This window comes from Centrocercus urophasianus, unplaced genomic scaffold (assembly GCF_019232065.1).
Source record: "Centrocercus urophasianus isolate 14NV4802_14NV808 unplaced genomic scaffold, USGS_Curo_1.0 seq_34, whole genome shotgun sequence".
NCBI classification, from domain to species: Eukaryota; Metazoa; Chordata; class Aves; order Galliformes; family Phasianidae; genus Centrocercus; species Centrocercus urophasianus.
Window position 1 is genome coordinate 1,173,834 of NW_024884911.1, and position 17,316 is coordinate 1,191,149.

The 17,316-nt window shown below is 42.6% G+C and overlaps 1 protein-coding gene across 7 annotated transcripts in view; it reads right to left on the reverse strand.

Annotated features, from left to right (window-relative positions):
• Positions 1–17,084, reverse strand: part of TNC (tenascin C) — an 81,503-nt gene extending 64,419 nt beyond the window's left edge. For 2 of the 7 annotated variants that reach the window (XM_042830598.1, XM_042830599.1), the window contains exon 1: positions 1,274–1,480. The gene's annotated coding sequence lies outside the window, so the exon portion shown is untranslated. Of the gene's footprint in view, positions 1–1,273; positions 1,483–16,860 lie in introns of those variants that run through there. The other 5 variants (XM_042830597.1, XM_042830602.1, XM_042830596.1 and 2 more) reach the window with 5 other exon arrangements.
• Between the last annotated feature and the right edge of the window lie 232 nt (positions 17,085–17,316).

Below are 17,316 nucleotides of genomic sequence, written 5' to 3' on the forward strand. Positions count from 1 at the left end.
ACGATCACAGCCCCCCGCTGCCCATCTCATTCACTGCCTGCGGCACCTGTAAGGCTTCACAGCTCTAAAAGGCAACGCAGAGCCTGGCCATAATAACAAACCAAACACATTGTAACATCATCCATGAAGCGTGTAAAATGAATTGCCATTATTTAACTTCTTTTTTGTTTAATTTTTGAAAGATCTAGGTAAAAAGCACACACACCAACCTGATGGGAAGGTTTTTGCCCTGTCTATACAACAGCACACAACTCACTGATTTCTGTTCCTTTTACATAAAGGACAATTTGATAAACACCTTACTCTGCTTTTTAACTTCATGTCTCCAATGTGCGATGGAACACATCACATCCATCTGAACACACCACGTTCAGTGTGTGATGTGATACGGTTTAGAGCGATTGCCAAAAACTCCCCCAGGTAGCCAGAGAGCAAATGACTTAGAGGAAACTCTGCAAAGGTGATTGAACATGAAGTTTTTAGTAAGTGTCCTTAAGTCTCAAATGGAGCTAGCTGCAATGACTTTCTCCTGGTCAGCCTCTCTATTTTATGCCAAATTGAGCCTAAGCGCAGACACAGTCATGCAGAAAAGCTCAGTGCACAAGGCAGCTGCCGAGGCACACCGTAAAGCAAGTGTCTTCATTTTTCCACAATGATGGAAAATTTAACCCTCCCGCTGCCCAGAACCCACCCATGTCAGCACTTGGAAACAAGCTACAGGCTGAACCCTCTTTTGTTTTTGGCTCCCCAGTGCAAACTCAGACAGTGGTGGGCTTTAAAAGAAACTGGAGCCAAGTGGAGGCAGGGAGGAAGGTGACAAAGGCTTCAGTGCATATAGGCGTGCAGACAGCAAACGAAAAAGGGCCTGATTCTTTCCCAGGTTGTACAGCAGAGCATAGGAAGAGTCACCTGTGAGGACTGAGAATCGCAAGTGGATTTTGTCTGGTGCACAGTGTGAGAACAGTAGACACGTTTACCTTGATGAGCCAAGACAAAACTCCAAACCCAACTTTCTGCCCAACCTGTCAACTACCAGCACTCAACCAACCCATCTTCCATTCATTCATCGGATCAGATCAATGCCATTGAAACCTTTCCTATGTTGTCATGCCATCAGGGAGCACAGATGAACGAAAGATGAAGCACTCCCTAAAACCCGTGCCTGCTCCAACTGAACAAAGTCACAGCTGCCACGGTCGCAACGGATCGCTATTGCAGACCTGGGTGGGAAAAGAGCTCCTGATATTTTAATTGAGGAAGGAAGCAGGCTTACCGTGTGGGCTGACAGATCAGATCCCGCTGCGAGCAGCCTCCACCAAGCAGAGGTATTGCAGCCAGCTACCAGCTCCCGACTTCCTCGCCGTCCTGTCAAAACTCAGAGAAGTTGTGCCGTCTCATTTGGTGCGCGTGTGCGAAAGGAGCGTTTGACAGAGCGGCACCCTGGTCTGATCAGCCAGATTCTGCCGGGTTTATATAGCTGAGCTGCAAATCCTGATCCTTGGCTCATTCCACTGTAATAGGATGCCTGGAGGCATTTTTTTTTTTTTTTTTTTTTTTTTTCAGTTTTGCTTTAAAGGAACAGCCTCTCTCTTTGGCTTAGCTTCTGAAGAAACACACACGCTCTTACAGACACACACTGTCATACACACACACACAAAGAATTTGCATGCAGTTTATGGCTAAAGAAGGAAACCCCTGAACTGCTCAAACAAACAAAAAAAAAAGTCAGCTCAGGGCAAATGACTCAGAAAGAGGAATATTTTCCTTACAGCATCAGCAGAGCGCATTATCAGGAATTTCAACCCCCATCCCCATTGTTTTAACACTGTGAAAGAGTAGCAAACTGAAATGAGGGGGATCACAAGCACAGGGTTTCCATTCCAGAAAGTCCCTCCGAGTGTGCTGGGGCTGATGGGCAGCCAGTGAGGCTGGCACCGCTCCATGGGGATGAGCAGAACAGCTCAGATGTGCACAAAACAAGCTGCCGATCTGGCACACATCGGTCTTTCCAGGCTTGTGATCTCTACATCCCAGCTTCTGCTTTACCTCAGCTGAGGGGACAGCGGGGCTGAGCAGCATCCTGGGCTGATTCTCTTAAAAAGAGAGAAAAGCTTACAGAAGCACACGGGAGAGCTTCCCTTTTTTTAAAGGGAGACTATGCAGTTGGGTGTTGGAAAGATCCTCCAAGCACTCCACAAGTCCCTTAGTCATCCCAGGGCTGTGGGTAATGCACAGTGCTGTTCAGAGTATCCCCTGGTTGCTCCCAAATCTCGGCCTCATGGCAAAGAGTTGTGATCACAGTTAAAGAATTACCTTCAGCACTCAGCTCCCTTCTATCTGGCATTACTTTTTTTTCTTTTGGGGTGGGGGTATTTAAAGGGAGAGGAGCTGCAGGGCGAAATACAGACTTAAGCTCTGTCATGTCTGTGTTCTAGGAGTAGGGATGAAAGGATGAAATTACTTCACCATTTCAGAAGCAAGACTGATCCAAACCCCCTTTAAACATTATCCACCTATCTCAGGAGGCTGTAGGACTACCCAGTAAGAAAGCAGCGGGGTCCTACTCAGCAACAAGGATGCTCACAAGAATTAAGACGGACTGTCCAGGCCATTCTGAGCATTCTCTCTTTCTGAGTATGTCTCCTCCCAGCTGGCCTTCCCCAGACCCTATGGACTCGCGTCACTTTTAGGATTTTTTCCTTTTCCTGCTTCACAGGCACAGCACTATCAGGGAAACTTGGCCCATCCTCCACTTTCAGGAAAGGATGGGGAATTCCTGGCCTTGGAATTCTGAATTGCCATTTTAGAATCATTATTATAATTATTATCATTACAGAAAACAGAGTTCTTCTGGTAACACGAGTCAGATTTTCTTTGCTGGGGATTTCCTATTTACCACTGATTCCTGTGTTTATTTTCTGATGTGTAACAATAACACTGAGCTCAATCCCTTCTTCAATGCACAGCACAACTCTCAGTCATTTCTAAACAAATGCTGACAAAAAAAGCAAGCAAGTCTTGGTGACATTTTTGCAAATGATTTTTACAACAAACAGATCCCATTTCTCCGAGCAACTGCAGAAGTATTCAAGAAACACTGAGATCAAATGCTTCAGTACAATCAAGGATGCACCTCTATCAGCTCTATTTATGAGCACTAGTTTTCAATTTTTGCTTTAATTTTCTGGCACGCTGTGTTTCATAGCAGTCATGCCATAAGAGCAGAAATGAGATCCTACTGGAAAGAGTGTCAGAACTGCTGACTGCTCCCCAGTAAAGGCATTGGATTCTCTCTGCTGACTTAGAATCATAGAATCATTAAGGTTGGAAAAGACCTCTAAGATCAACACGTCCAACCCCAACCCGTCCCACCATGCCAACTGACCACCTCCTGCAGTGCCACATCTCCATGGTTCTGGAACACCTCTGAGGGACCTCCTAACACTACACCTCTTAAAAGTAGAACTTGTTCTAGACATTACCATTGATTCCAAAGGCAATAAGGTTACCATATGCAGCCCCCAATAAATACTCAGTGTTTTTCTACTGTTCTCCCCAGAATATTCTCAAGGTGATCACGGTGCCAGCCCACCCTAGTTCTCCCCCAGTTATACAGTCCTATGAAATTCAGTTAAAATTTGTACTCAAGGGTAAAAATCCAATGTGAGATTTTCCCAATAAAATCTGATGGGGACTGAGAAGCAGACAGTTCCCATACAATGCACCATTTGCTGTCTCTTACTTCAGAAGTCCTTTCAGATGTATTTGAGAAACACTTTATTTCTCTGTCCACATCCACAAGCCTAAGCAAGACAGAAAGCTTGTGAGGAAACGACCGGAAGCAATCTGTGGGATTTGTTTTTGTAGTGTTTGCTAACACCAGGTCTTCTGCCAACAGCTATTGAATCAAAATACAGGAGAAAAATTTGGTTTATCTTTCTCCACCCACTTACCTGACTTCAAACAACGTGCCGTGATGCGATGAATGAGAGTCAGGTAAGAGTCCAGGCCTGTCCTGGTTTTATCTTTTCTGGCTCACCCACCTTTAAATACACTCTGTGGAAAATACTGAGTGATACACTGAGTCAGAAGCAAATGATAACATGAAAGAAAAGGGAAAACGTACTTTAATCAGAAAGATAGCTTTAGGTTGTGATGTCAAACATGAAGGATTACAACTGAATCATTTGCCCTGTGCTGTTCTCTTTCACTAGATAACTGTCAATATCAGTTGATTTCTATTTTAATGAAAAGGAGAAAGTAAATGAGCATTAAATTTTGTATATACAGCTGAGTTTACTGTCTTTTACACACGAGCTCACGCTGGAGATGCAATTCACACATGTAAGGATAATCGTAACAGACAAATTTAGGAACAGCTGGACATAGCGTGAAATCAAGGACAGCATGAAAGTACAAAAGAGATCCCAACTAAATATTCTGGAAAATAGTGGATTTCACACTGCGTACTCATGGTTACCTTGGGATAACATTGTTGCAACACAGGTAATTAGATTTAGTTCAGTTTGAAAGCTTGGATTGATCTACCCAGTCTCAGGAATAATTTATTTTGTATCGGCATATCAGACAGTGTGAAAGCTGCCCTGAAGGCACAGAGATGAGCACATCCTGAGATGCATCTTGCCACGCACGTAGCAAAGCTGATTTCAATAGTGTGCAGATGGGAATGCACTGAGCGCTGGAATATAACTTACGAAACAAATGGCCATATGATCATGGCTTGGGGCAGGGAAACATTCTCAATTTGGATAATTTCAGGAGCCAGGGGAAATATTCAGTGCCTGTAGCTGGAAGAAAGCAAATTTCTTGCTGAAAAATGATGTTAGAGCAGCACCAGGCTCAACAGCAGAGCACAAGAGCACAGCAGAGACAGTCACAGCAGATTCAGGAAGGGCAGCCTGAGAAACAGAACCCACCAACTACAGTTTATCTCATGCAATGTTAAAAGAAAGATAAAAGAGCAGCTTTAAAGAGAGATACATCGTATCACAGGGTCAATCCTCTACATCTGCTGTTTGGAATCACTCATTGCTTATACACAAGAAGATAGCTTAACTTCTTTTTCAGATAGTATCTGAATAGCTAAACTCTTGCTTTAAATATCTGATATTCACAACAATTCATGTTGCCTGTATACTAATATCCTCCTTCCTGAACTAATGGCTCTCAAATATAATACGGGTTTTCAAAAAACACTACAAACTCTTGACTATCTGTTCAGTGCATATATGTTTAAACGAGAATATTATTTTATATAGTTATTCATAGACCATCCTTTCCCAGTGTAAATAGCAGTATGACTACATTTTATTCAACAGTGTTGACAATGACATTTGCTTTGAGGCTGGATCGATTCTGATAATTGCAACCCATGCTGAATGGCATTGTTTTGATATTAGAAAATGCAAAAGTTTATCCCTACTCCAAGGTAAGTCTGACCTGAGCAGATGAACACAGAATCTGAGGGTGAGGTTAGCAAATGATGCTCAGATTATCAACACTGAGTGCTCTAGTAAAGTTTGGCTCCATAATGCCCAATAAGATATTAAATATCCTGCCAGTTACAGAACATACTGCATGCTCTGAAAGACGACCTTGGTCATATCCTCACACCTCTTTCTCTGGCCTATGAAGCAGGTGTTTTTTGCAAGGTAGGTAACAACACACTCATAATGTACACTAGACAAGAGTTTACTGTTAGTGGTATCCAAAATATTTATAAATAAAATCTAGAGAGCCCAATGAAAAAATCAGTCAAGAAGAATCAAAGCTTCACTGCAAGAAATAAGGAGTAAACTGAGAAGAAAAACAATACCAATGTTTAAGTATTTTCCACCCAAACTGATGGTGCCAGGCTCTGTGGCAAAGTAGCTTCTAAACTTCAAAAGTATCTTTGGCATAAATTAAACTTACAGTAGACTTTATTAAAAGTCTGTGAGGCAAAATAAGGTTTTTGCTATGTATCAAGATAGGAAGAGAGAGAAGAATATCCCAATGTGCTGAGAACCAAGAGAGAAAACAAAGGTTACTGTTTGAGATAGCGTAAAGATTTTATCAGCATGTCAGCATTACTTGTAAGCAGTAAGGCCATAGATGGCACAGGGAAAACACCTCATCTGCTTGCCAACAAGGGTTTTATACCTCGTCATGCCAATTTGCATTTCTAAGTGCTTGAGTTCATTAGAAAAACTTGACCACGTGCTTCTATCCATCACAATAAACATAAACACCCTTCACTATAACTGTGTATTCAAGCTTACTGATGCCAAAATTACAGGTAATGACATTAAACACACCCCTAAGAATTCTGCAGGAACCATTTTCACGCTGAAGCTTAAGCAGCAACAACAACAAAGCAAAATCTGTAGTGTTTATCCATTCTAGCTAAAAAACATTCAGATGTAACGATAGCTGCTATCAGTACATGTCCTCAAGTGATGAGATTCCTAATGTCAACGAAAGCCTGAAGGGCAGTCAGTTACAGAGCACAGATGTGAGCATGCTTACCCTTACTGTAAACAGCATTTTCCTTATATCCAACCAAAATCCCCCCTTTTAGTCCCAAACCATGTCCCACTGTCCTACCACAACAGACCCCAATGAAAAGTCTGTCCCCTTCTCTTACCACCCCCCTAGCTATAATTCTGATCAGCATGAGCCATGCTGTACTGTAACTAAAAGAAAATAATTTCACAAGTTTAGAAGAAATATTGAATCCCAACTGCTCATTTCTTAAAAAAAAATTACCAAAGCACTTACAAAGAAAAAAAATGAGATGGGACCTTAAATGTCACACAGACTTTCCCTAGGGCACAACAAACTATACCAAAACCAACACAGTTTAGTAAAATTAGCTTGAAATGAATGTACAGCTTCCTGAGGGGAAAATTACAGGAGCAACAAAACTCACTGGCTTTCAAGGTAACCATGCTCAGCCTTTAAAGCTGAAAACTGTCATCACAGCTGTCTTAATGCTAAAGGCAAAATCCAAATGCAAAGGAAGATAGTGCAGAAGGACCTTCAATCACACACCCTTTTGAAATTAAGAAAAAAGCTGCAGTTTAATCCTTTTATAAAACACCTGCATCATTGCTGCCATTCCTGTAAGGTCAGCAAGCATGTAGGCAAATTATTGTCCTGGTTGTAGGCACTTATGTTTCTGGTATTCAAAGCTTATCCTAAAATTGTTCAAAAATGATTAATTATGGTTACAAATCAGCAAATAGGGACATTTAACCTCTCTGTCTTACTTTTGAGTCTGAGCAGCAGATCATTATGAAGTCAAGAATCTGACTGATGCAGAACCCATCATTGGCTTTGTAACCCTCAGTCCTTGCAGGCAGCTGAAGAATTGAAAGGTTCACTGAAAGAGTAGGAATGTGAGCCAAAAAACAGAGCTGTTCAAACTGCAAAGTTTTTGTACAGAGCAACCAAATCCTTGACATGTGAGCTGGAACTAACGTGCTCACTTTCAAGGAAGACCTCTGGATGTGGAACCACAGATTCAACAGCAAAATCCTGGGGGCAGAAGGGTTCTGATAGGTAGGATAGGCACTGCCCATTTTCCCCGTGATCTATGAACAAAGAGAAATGATGGGAAAACGGAGTGATGCCAGCTCAGATCGCATCTGTGTGGTGTCGAGGGGGAAGACAAGCTCCTCAGCTCTCTCCTTGCATTTCACAACACTGCGCTGTGTCTCTACGTGGGGCAGGGAGCGGTGAGGTCACATCACAAACACAGACACGAGGAGCAGAGGGAGGCCCCTTCTTGCCTTGCCTTTCCCCCAGCGTTTCCGGTAGGACCCCATACACCTCTCCTCATATCCTGCAGTTGGCTGCTTCTGGGACCAAAGGGAAACCTCAAAGCAGATGGGATTTAGCTTACTTACGTTTTCTGTAGCTAACTCAAATTTCATTAAAGACAGCTGTAATCCCAGACTTCTTCAAATGGGTTAGCTCAGTTCTTACGTAGCTTCTATATTTTAGAAATCCAGGTTTTAGCTTTAATTTGAACCAAAAAGGAAAGATGGAGTGACTGTCGGGAACATCGAAGACCCAAATTCAACAAAAAATTGCAAGCTTGCAATTGAGCCCTGAACATTATTACTGTCCAGTTTCCCAGTTTATGGTCAGATTTGAGATCATCACCCTTTCAGTTCTAACAACAAAAATGTAACTTCTACAACAGAATAACCTACATCATTCCATACTGAAATAAAATTGCTTGCAACCCATTTATATGGCAGAGCAACAACAGGAATTGCTGTTTTTATTCTGAGTACAATTGTTTTATCCAGATGCTTTTCAAGTAAAAAATTGTAGGACACTATTGTGCAAATATTCTTCCAAAACAAAGTTGATTCAATACACAAGTTTAATTCACAAAAGAAGAAACATTTCTTTTCCTGCAGTGGCAGTTCCAATCATTTAATAATACCTATATATTCAGAACAATCAAGACAGAGCAGAAAAGTCTTGTTGCTGCATATGGGGGTAAATTCAATTATTTGGTTATGCCAAATGAATGGCTGTTCCTGTCTATAATAAGGAACACACAGAAGCACACAACCAAGGTGAAGATCTAACCAAGAAAAGAGTTCCTGCTGTAGATCTGTTTTCATCTGTTATCTTCAGAACAGCCCTGATTTTGCTAGAGTACATTCAGGTTTCTCTCATCTAAAATAAGTTTAAGGGCAAATACTTATTTATTTATAATTATGAGAGTGTTTTCCTAATGTTATTAGTTTCAATCACATTTATTTTGGCAAAGGCAGCGACTCCCACAAGGCTGACTTCTAAAATTGATGCCTGCAGAACAGAGAGAGGATGGATGCAGGACCTATGCAGCTATCAAATTCCAAATATTTTATTTCCTTTTAAAAGCTTTTTACAGACACTATTATGCAATGAGGATTACAAGTACTCATGTAGCAGCCAGTGCTTTGGTATCCCAAAATGATCATGTCCAAGATTGCTCGTTACAGTGAGGAAGTGATTCCATTTTACAAAGCCAACAAGTTACTCCGTGTCATGAATTCCAGTCCATTATAGCTGCATTCAGCCCACATCCTCCCTCTGTAGTTTTCCACCACCTCAACACGTTAATAGCCACACTGAGAAGTTTGTGTGCCTCCCTACCTGTTGGTAAATGATCGAAAAGAAGTGTGGTGGGAAACCCAGAGTTCAATACATCAAGCATCTTGGATTTCCACTTGGCCTTTGGCCAAAGTGCAGAAGCACTTCTGGACTTTACAGATATTTCTCTGATGTTATCATGACTTCATGACTCCCCCTTTTTCCTTCCCCCCTGCCCCCCCCCCCCCCCCTTCCCTTCTGTCTGCGTTACCGGTGTCTGTTCTCAATTTGCTGTGTAATGAAGTGACACAGGGTTTAGGAACGTCCCCTGGAACAAACCACCAAGGCCTCTCTGCCTCCTGTGACGGGCAGACTCGTGGCTCTGACTTCACAACACCCGGGACTAACAAGCACAGAGCTACTGCAGCAGCCCTGGCAAGAATGAAGAAAGCAACCAGACTCCATGTGTCCGCCCAGCACTGGGGGGGAAGTGAGTGAGGACAGATTTTCCATTCTATAGCCAGAGGCCCATCTTACGGGAAATTTCAGTAAAAGCAAAATGTTACTGGAATGTTGCCTTCCTTCAGCTCGCATGGAATTTTTTATTATTATTAAATTTGGAGAAACAGGTGTGAAAAATTCATCCCCTTCCCCATGGGGCTTGTTCATAGACTGCAGCTTGCGTGGATTCTGCGAGATGCAGAAGGGCTTCTGTCTGGCAGCACTACCTGCAGACAAATACCTGTTTCCAATTAGCTGTGGCTGTTCCCCCCCTGCCCACCCCAAGGCAAGCCAGAAAGAAAGCATTTGGCAGTAACAACAGTATTGTCTGCTGAAACCAGCTGCCAAATAACTTCCTTTGCATTCAGAGTATCCCATGACGTAGCTGCAGAAGTGAGCTGGGGCATCTCGCTGCTCTGTGAGCAGCCACAATAAATTGCTCTCTGTAGGTAGAGGATGCTCAGCCACACTGAGAGATCGCCAAGATGTGGCAGAGTCCCTTCTAAGATTGCTTTCCCTTTGGCTCAGGTTGCACAGAGGCTTCATGGAGCCAGAATGCACCTCCCCTGTTTATGTCATCTCCCCACCTACGCTCCCAGACCTCAAGTTCTCAAGATAGAGTTGCAGAGTAAGTACAAACCCTCGATGCTGATTCTCCTCCTGGAGCAGAGCCTCTGTGCTAATAACATAAATGCAACATAATCCATGTCAACGCTCACACACCAGTGGCTTGTAGGCACTGTAACCAGTTGAGAGTATGAGCTGGTATAAGCAAGCCTACAGCCTCTGTAATGGAGGTGTCACAGACGTACACTGAATAAAGTTCATTAAGAAGCTCATGAGTACTGCTAGGTACTCAGGCAACCAGACAATGACAGCAAGAAAAATGGGGAGAAATACCCTGCTTTTATTCTGTGTTGTGAACATATATATATGCATATATATATGTAAAGACACATTACACTTCAGGAAGGAAAGAACAATGGATTTTACTCCTTTCAGTGGCTGCTTCAGACAGCAGAGCCAGTTTCAGAGATTTGGGAGGTCACAGATCCAGGAAGAAAAAAGAAAAAAAAAAGAAAAAATGCAGAGAATAGAAAGCAATTTACGTCTCTGGGCTAATCAACAGTTGGGGAAGCTTTTAAAGACGATCTTGGAAGTGATCCTTGGCACCAGCGCCTGTTCCAACAGTGGTAAAGATGACAGAAACAGTTAACCCTCAGTAAAACAGGAAAATACCTTTCTAACAGCTACTGGCAGACGAGAGCAAGCAGTTCAGTAACAAGGGCAAAGAACATACGAAATGTTCTTAGTTTTTTCGCTTAGCCCTTGCTCTTTCCAGAAGCTGACTGCAAAGTACACTGTTGGTGTAAGATCTACACTGAAAGGAACAACAGACTGCAAACCCTTTGCAGGTTTTTTCTCTGCTAAAAGCAGACCAAGGTTACACCTACGTATTTTTCACTGAGAGACTTGCTCCTCTCCTTGCCCTTTTGTTTCTAACCCTTATGCTTACATTTTGCCTAGGTGCAATGCATTCACTTAAGAGAGAATGTATGAGATGTGCTCTGAAGAGGAGACCCGTCTCCTAAAAAACAGTGTTTGAAAAACAAGGAGATAATTACAATAATGTTCATTCAAACACAAGTGGATTCTGGATGCTGACAGACAGGGCTCACTGGGGAGCATTCAGCAGAGTGCTTGTTCCATAATCAGCCTTTTCAGAGAGAAGTTATGGAAAGGCTGGGCTGCTGTTTCCACCTGCCAACTCTCATTTTCCTACACAGTCTGATGGAGTTGCTCATGTATCACATTTCTTATTCTATTTTTTTAACCATTAAATTAAATCTTTCACCCCGCTAAAGAAGAATCTGATGAAAGGCAACTCCATTTCAGAGAGCTGATATATTGACAGTGCCATGGGACTGCCTGACCTCCAGGCTACTGTGGATTTAATGTGGGATGTGAATGTGCAAGCCTTCAAAAACACTGGAGTGGTTTAACTGTGGAGAAAGAGGCTGAGAGGAAGGATAGCACTCAAGAGCAAATCCTTATCCTAAAGGGTGTAAATCCAAAATAGCTTCCTACAAACAAATGACATTACTCCAAACTTTAGTTTGGAGTATTACTCCAAACTTAACTGATGCAAGTGAACTCACCTCCTAAATGATGGAATGAAAGACTGGAGGAGGGGAAGCGGTGAATGTTTCAATGTGCTGTAAAAAGCCAACTGTAATAGACTACGTTCCATCTGGAAGAAGAAAGCTTCTAAAAGTGGCTGAATTTGACACCAGAAATGCACAGGTGCAGCATCCTATATGTTATCAGGAAGCACTGGGAGAGACATAATACATCAATAGAATTTTTTTCCTTGAGAACATGAGCAGTGTGGTCACTGGAAGGGTGGTTCGGGGAGCCTCGTGACACAGGGACTGCAAGTCTCCAATTCCTTCACAGGTTAATAGGTCTATTTGGGCAAAATGTCAACAACATGGACACTTGTGCAAAGCTTTCACCAAAAGCCCTCCTAGAAATTCAGCTTGGAAACGAGGCTGAGCACAGCACGAGACCTCAGAAGAGCTCTCAGACCTGTGGGGCACAATCTGAATGGCTTCCTCTCCCTGCTAAAATGAAGCAGCATAGGAGAGTTTATAAAAATAACTTTTTTTTCATACTTCCATAAGTTAATCAATTCAAGTTCCTGATCACAAACCCACTTCTAAAGTCAATTATAACAACTGGGCAAACAGAAGAGTTTCTATTCTCCAGGCAAGCAGTTATTAAATGCAGTCGGTAAATGATACAAGCTTTGCCACACAAATCAGAGACCACATACACTGACCTCCACCTCAGAAGGACACTTGGCTCTTCCTATGACTTTCCAGTCCTGAACGACCATATCATACTATGACAACACATTTTTACCAGGTGTAGAGACCTACAGTCAAAAAGGCAATGCTAAAGAGGGAAAGCAGCCTTGGAAATCAGCACAGTCTTTCCTTTAAAATCCTTTCACTCCTCATACCCACAGCAGAAATGGCAGAAATGGCACTAGAGCAGCAGGTTCTCAACATCTTCTGCTCCCCAGCTGGGCACTGTCAGGTCATAGGCTCAGCCTGAACTCAGGATGCCTCCAACTGCTTGTAAAGATGTTTCCTCCTGCTCCATCAACTACCCCTGTATCACATGCAGCGTTTAGAAATAGCTGCAAGCTCTTGAGTATCTCTGTTAAAAAACATGCAACAGCTTAACTCATGCATGCTTCCAGCACAGATAAACTGCAATCTGTGCAAAGGGGCTGTTTTTGTCCAACTTTCCTTCTCTTTTTAGAATTGGTGCCTTGCTCCTTTTAGGTAGGTTTTAGAGCTTCTGATATTTTTTGGACTGAAGCTTTCAAGCTGCCTCCTCATGTGTAAGTTCCATTAGAGGAGTGCAGTGTATCCTTCTGCATCCCTTTGGTTCCTACCTCCCGGTTCAGAAACATCATTCACACATTCTGATCTCCCACATCAGGCTGCTTGGCTCTTTCCCACAACATCTTCTGTGAAGACTTCAGTATTTCCTTGGTAAGTGTGCGTTATCCAAAGTCACTTAATATACATGCTGAAGAAAGCAGCTCTGCACTCTCCATCAATGTGGAATCCTTCTTAACTTCAGATATCAGCTGTTTGCTTCCAGAGCTAAGTTAGGTGTGACCTGCAACATTGCTTCCACCTTTGTAATACAGTGCAATAGGAGGAACTGAGTTCCTGCAGCTACCTAAACTTTGTCTTGTATTTCATAGACCTTAGTATTCATGCCCCCAATCTGTAACTTCCCTGGAAGTTATACTTACTAAGAATACAATTAGGTCTTTGTTTTTGCTATATAAGCATAGAGAATCATAGAATCACCAAGGTTGGAAAAGACCTCCAAGATCACCCAGTCCAACCGCCTACCTGTCACCAATATCTGCCACTAAACCATGTCCCTGGGTACGACATCTAAATGTTTCAGCTGGCAATGAATGAGGATGGAAAGGACAGGTGGATTCTTAGCAAGTTCAGTGCAGCCTTTCACAGCAGCTAAAGAGCCCCAGAGTTATGGCATAAATGATATCCATATGTTCTGTAGCTGCAGCATTTTCCTCAGCTTGTAATACAGAGTAACAGAAATAGCACGTTGTTCTTTCTTTAATGACACAACACTGAAGTTTCAAATGTACAAACATTGTTTTGGCTCCCATTCACACTGTCTGCCAACATACACAACAGACTTTGCAGCAGATATATTGAATAATCTCCCATTCAGGTTTGCCTTCAATAGCAACAGGAGATGGAAGAACCCTTTCAGTTGTTCTTATACCTTGAGAGCTCCAGAGTACGAAAAATCCTGAATGCTTATTGCTCAATGTTGAGTTAAACAGCACCAACAAAAGGGATGTCATCAAAGGCACCAATTCTGCTTCTTGGAGACATCTGGATGAAAAGGCAATGCGGGGGACTGATTTCATTTTGTAAGAATCCCAGCCATAAACAGATTAGCAAATTATTGTGACAGACAGTAAGCATTTTGTGAGAATGTTTACCACTGAATTCCAAAGGCAGGATCCGGCCAACAACATCATCTCAACCATCATAACGAATGACCAGAGACTTCCAGGAATCACATGCTGCTGAGAAAGGTGCCGCAAGGCAGGCTGGAAGCAAGGAGATGACTGGGCAAAAGGCAAAGGGGGAAGGCATTCTTTCCCAAGTGATGCTGCAGGGATTAAGGTCGGAAGCCACAGGACAGCAAGCCAACAAGCTGAGCACATCTGGCTGTGTGGAGGTGTTAGCCAGAACTCTGACAAATGGATTCGCCTACAAAACGGGTCCCTAAGGTGTCAGGCTAGCACTAAAAGTGAAGAAAGATGTTTGACTGGAGCTTTATCTACTTATGATTACTGTGGCACTTCCTCTCTTCTGTAAAGTAATCAGCATATTAGAACAGTACAGGGCAGGATGGAAATACTTCTCTAGATAGTCCCATAAAGGAGAAAGTGTGAGTATTGCACGATGCAGATCTCGTTCTTTGTGGCACAGAAAGCCACAATATAATCCATTCTGAAAAAAGATTGGGCTACGTTTGAAAGTCGAACCTGAAAAAAAATCAACTGCTCTTTAGTGCAATTCTTCCCCTTTCCAATATCCTCTTCCTGAAAACCAGACTGCTGTTTGTGTGGCTACAGATAAGACACAAACAAGGACCAAATAACAGAGATTATGTCACATGCAGAATCTGTGATGTAGCCACAAGCCAGATCACTCCGCACAGGAGGATGCTTCAGCCAAACCAAATTCTTCATCACTTTGATATCAGGGATGAAGGGAGATTTTTGTTTGGAATGGATGTCTTTGGTTAAAAAAAGAAGAAAAAGAGAAGGAAAAAAAACCTGCTTCAGCTTCAAAAAAAGAAGAGAAGAAGTGAGAAGAGGCAAAAAATATACCCAAAAACCCTTGCCTTTCCCAATCTTCCAGTAAGTTAAAGAATTCTTTTTCCTAATGATTCAGAGTAACTATCAGACCCTGAACTTGTAGACGTTTGCACACTCAAGTGACTACGACCCTCTAGGCAGCCAACGTCATGCAATCTGGTTCATCAGTGTTGTGCTCACTGGGAACAGAAGCACAGGGAAGAATGAAGCTGAGGGATGGAAGAGCCAGCACAGAAGGAACTCACCGCTGACTCCATGCATCTGCCTACAAGAACCAAAGAACTTCCTCTAAGAATTCAATACATCAGTACCAATGAAGGAATAGTTCCTAGCTTGAAGGCTCCTATAGGTATAGGCGCCTGTAACTCTGCACAGATATCTACCTACCTGTCTGGAGTTTCAGAAGGGTATCTAAGAAGGAACAGATGCTTATATAAATTTCGTGGGCTCCAGATCTGGCTTCATGAGCCTCAGGCACGTTTGTCCTTTTCATTCCATCTTATTAATGCTGAGCAACAACACATTCCCCACCAATGATGGCTATGTTCATAAATATTTACAGCAACTGAATGAAATTGTACTTTGTTCCATCCATCCATCCACACTCAAGTGTGTTGGAGCGCCTCAACTGTTCTGCTGCAAAACAAAATGTAAAGCAATAGGGTTCAACTTTGCACAGAGTTCAGCCAGTTTTCATCAGCTGCAGATCTGGTTTTGCACAGTTTACTTTTAGGCCCTTGTAGTACCACCTGTTTCCTTGTTATATTACCATACATCCACACTACCTGTTTCATCTTCCCTGGTAGTTACTGTCCTTAAGAAGTGCAGAGCACCTCAGGCATTAGATTTGGCTTTCAGACCCAGGACTCGGTTGTTGTTTTTTTTCCCCCCAGAGTTTATTTACAGACTGAAGGAAACTTTGGAATGAGGGGAAGGTTCCCTTCCAGCCCAAATCAATCTACAAAATTGCCTTTTAATGACAGTTTTGGCTTACTGCATTTAACCTCATTGATCCTGAACATAAATGAAATTTCAGCTCATTGGATTTCAGCTTGAAACGTGATCCTTAGTTCTAAAGAACACCAAGAGGAAGCCAGTTCTGGAATGCACCGAACTGAGCACCATTTGCTGCTTGTTTGCAGGGAGGAAAGCTTCACCCCAATATAAGCCATTAATTTTTGTGGCTGTTTGTACTCCCAGCTTTCCCTCCTGCATTATGAAGTCATTCAGATGACAGCAACTCCTTGTTACTCCCTGCAGTAATAAATGCAGTAGATGAAAAGTCCTTCAGAGGAAAGCATGCTATAACTTCAGTTTATAATAAATGTTACACCTTTCAGGTTTGCTTTTGGATTCTTTGTTGCCTTTCCTTGTAAACAAAAAAAAAAAAAAAAAAAAAAAAAAAAAAAAAATCATTTTAAGAGATATTACACATGATCAAAATTCAGAAGCATAAAGACAGCCTTGCAATAGATGCCCCGATTACCCCCACCACAGCAACAACTCATTTAACAGTCTTTGTGCCCGAGTTTCCTCATTGGAAATCCTGTGAGTCCTTTATTTCTTCCAATTTTTAGGGCAGGAACTGCCTGACTTTCTGGGCCCTCTGCACATAACACGATGGTTTAAAGCACTGCTTGAAGCAAGACAAGCACTGAATAAAAGCAACACAGCTGAAGACAAGATTTGACAGAGGACGTTCAGCAGTTAACCCCAAAAAGGCTCAAAACAGAATGAAATTCAGCGTCAAAGCATCAACTACATAAAACCCAACCACAAGCCTGGGATTTAATGACACATTCACTTACGCTGTGGTCGGCAGGATTCTACCGTCTGGACGCACAGCTCCAGCACATCCAGCAACAGGTGCTTTTGAATGACTCCTCAATGCCCAGCTGCTGTGAAAAGATTTGCAATGCACGCCCAGGTGGACTGAAGTGGGAGGAAGGAGGAGGGAACAAGCTGAATGATCTATCGCAGTATCTCCATCGCTTTCCTATCCCTATTTGGAGGGAATGGGAGCTTTCCACATATCTGCATGCTGGCGAGGCTGTAGGGCTGAGGTTTACATCAGCAATCTGTGTTCCTTCCTGCTGCCAAACACCAGCTCTGCCCGGTGGGATGCAGGCTGCTGGAAGACCTGCTGAGTTCGTTATTCGCCTGGTAGTGTTTGAAACCACTGCAAAGAAACCCAGAGGATACAAAACAGAGCGACTCCCTTCCTGCCAAGATGTGTAAACATGAACAAATATGGGCTCCGCATG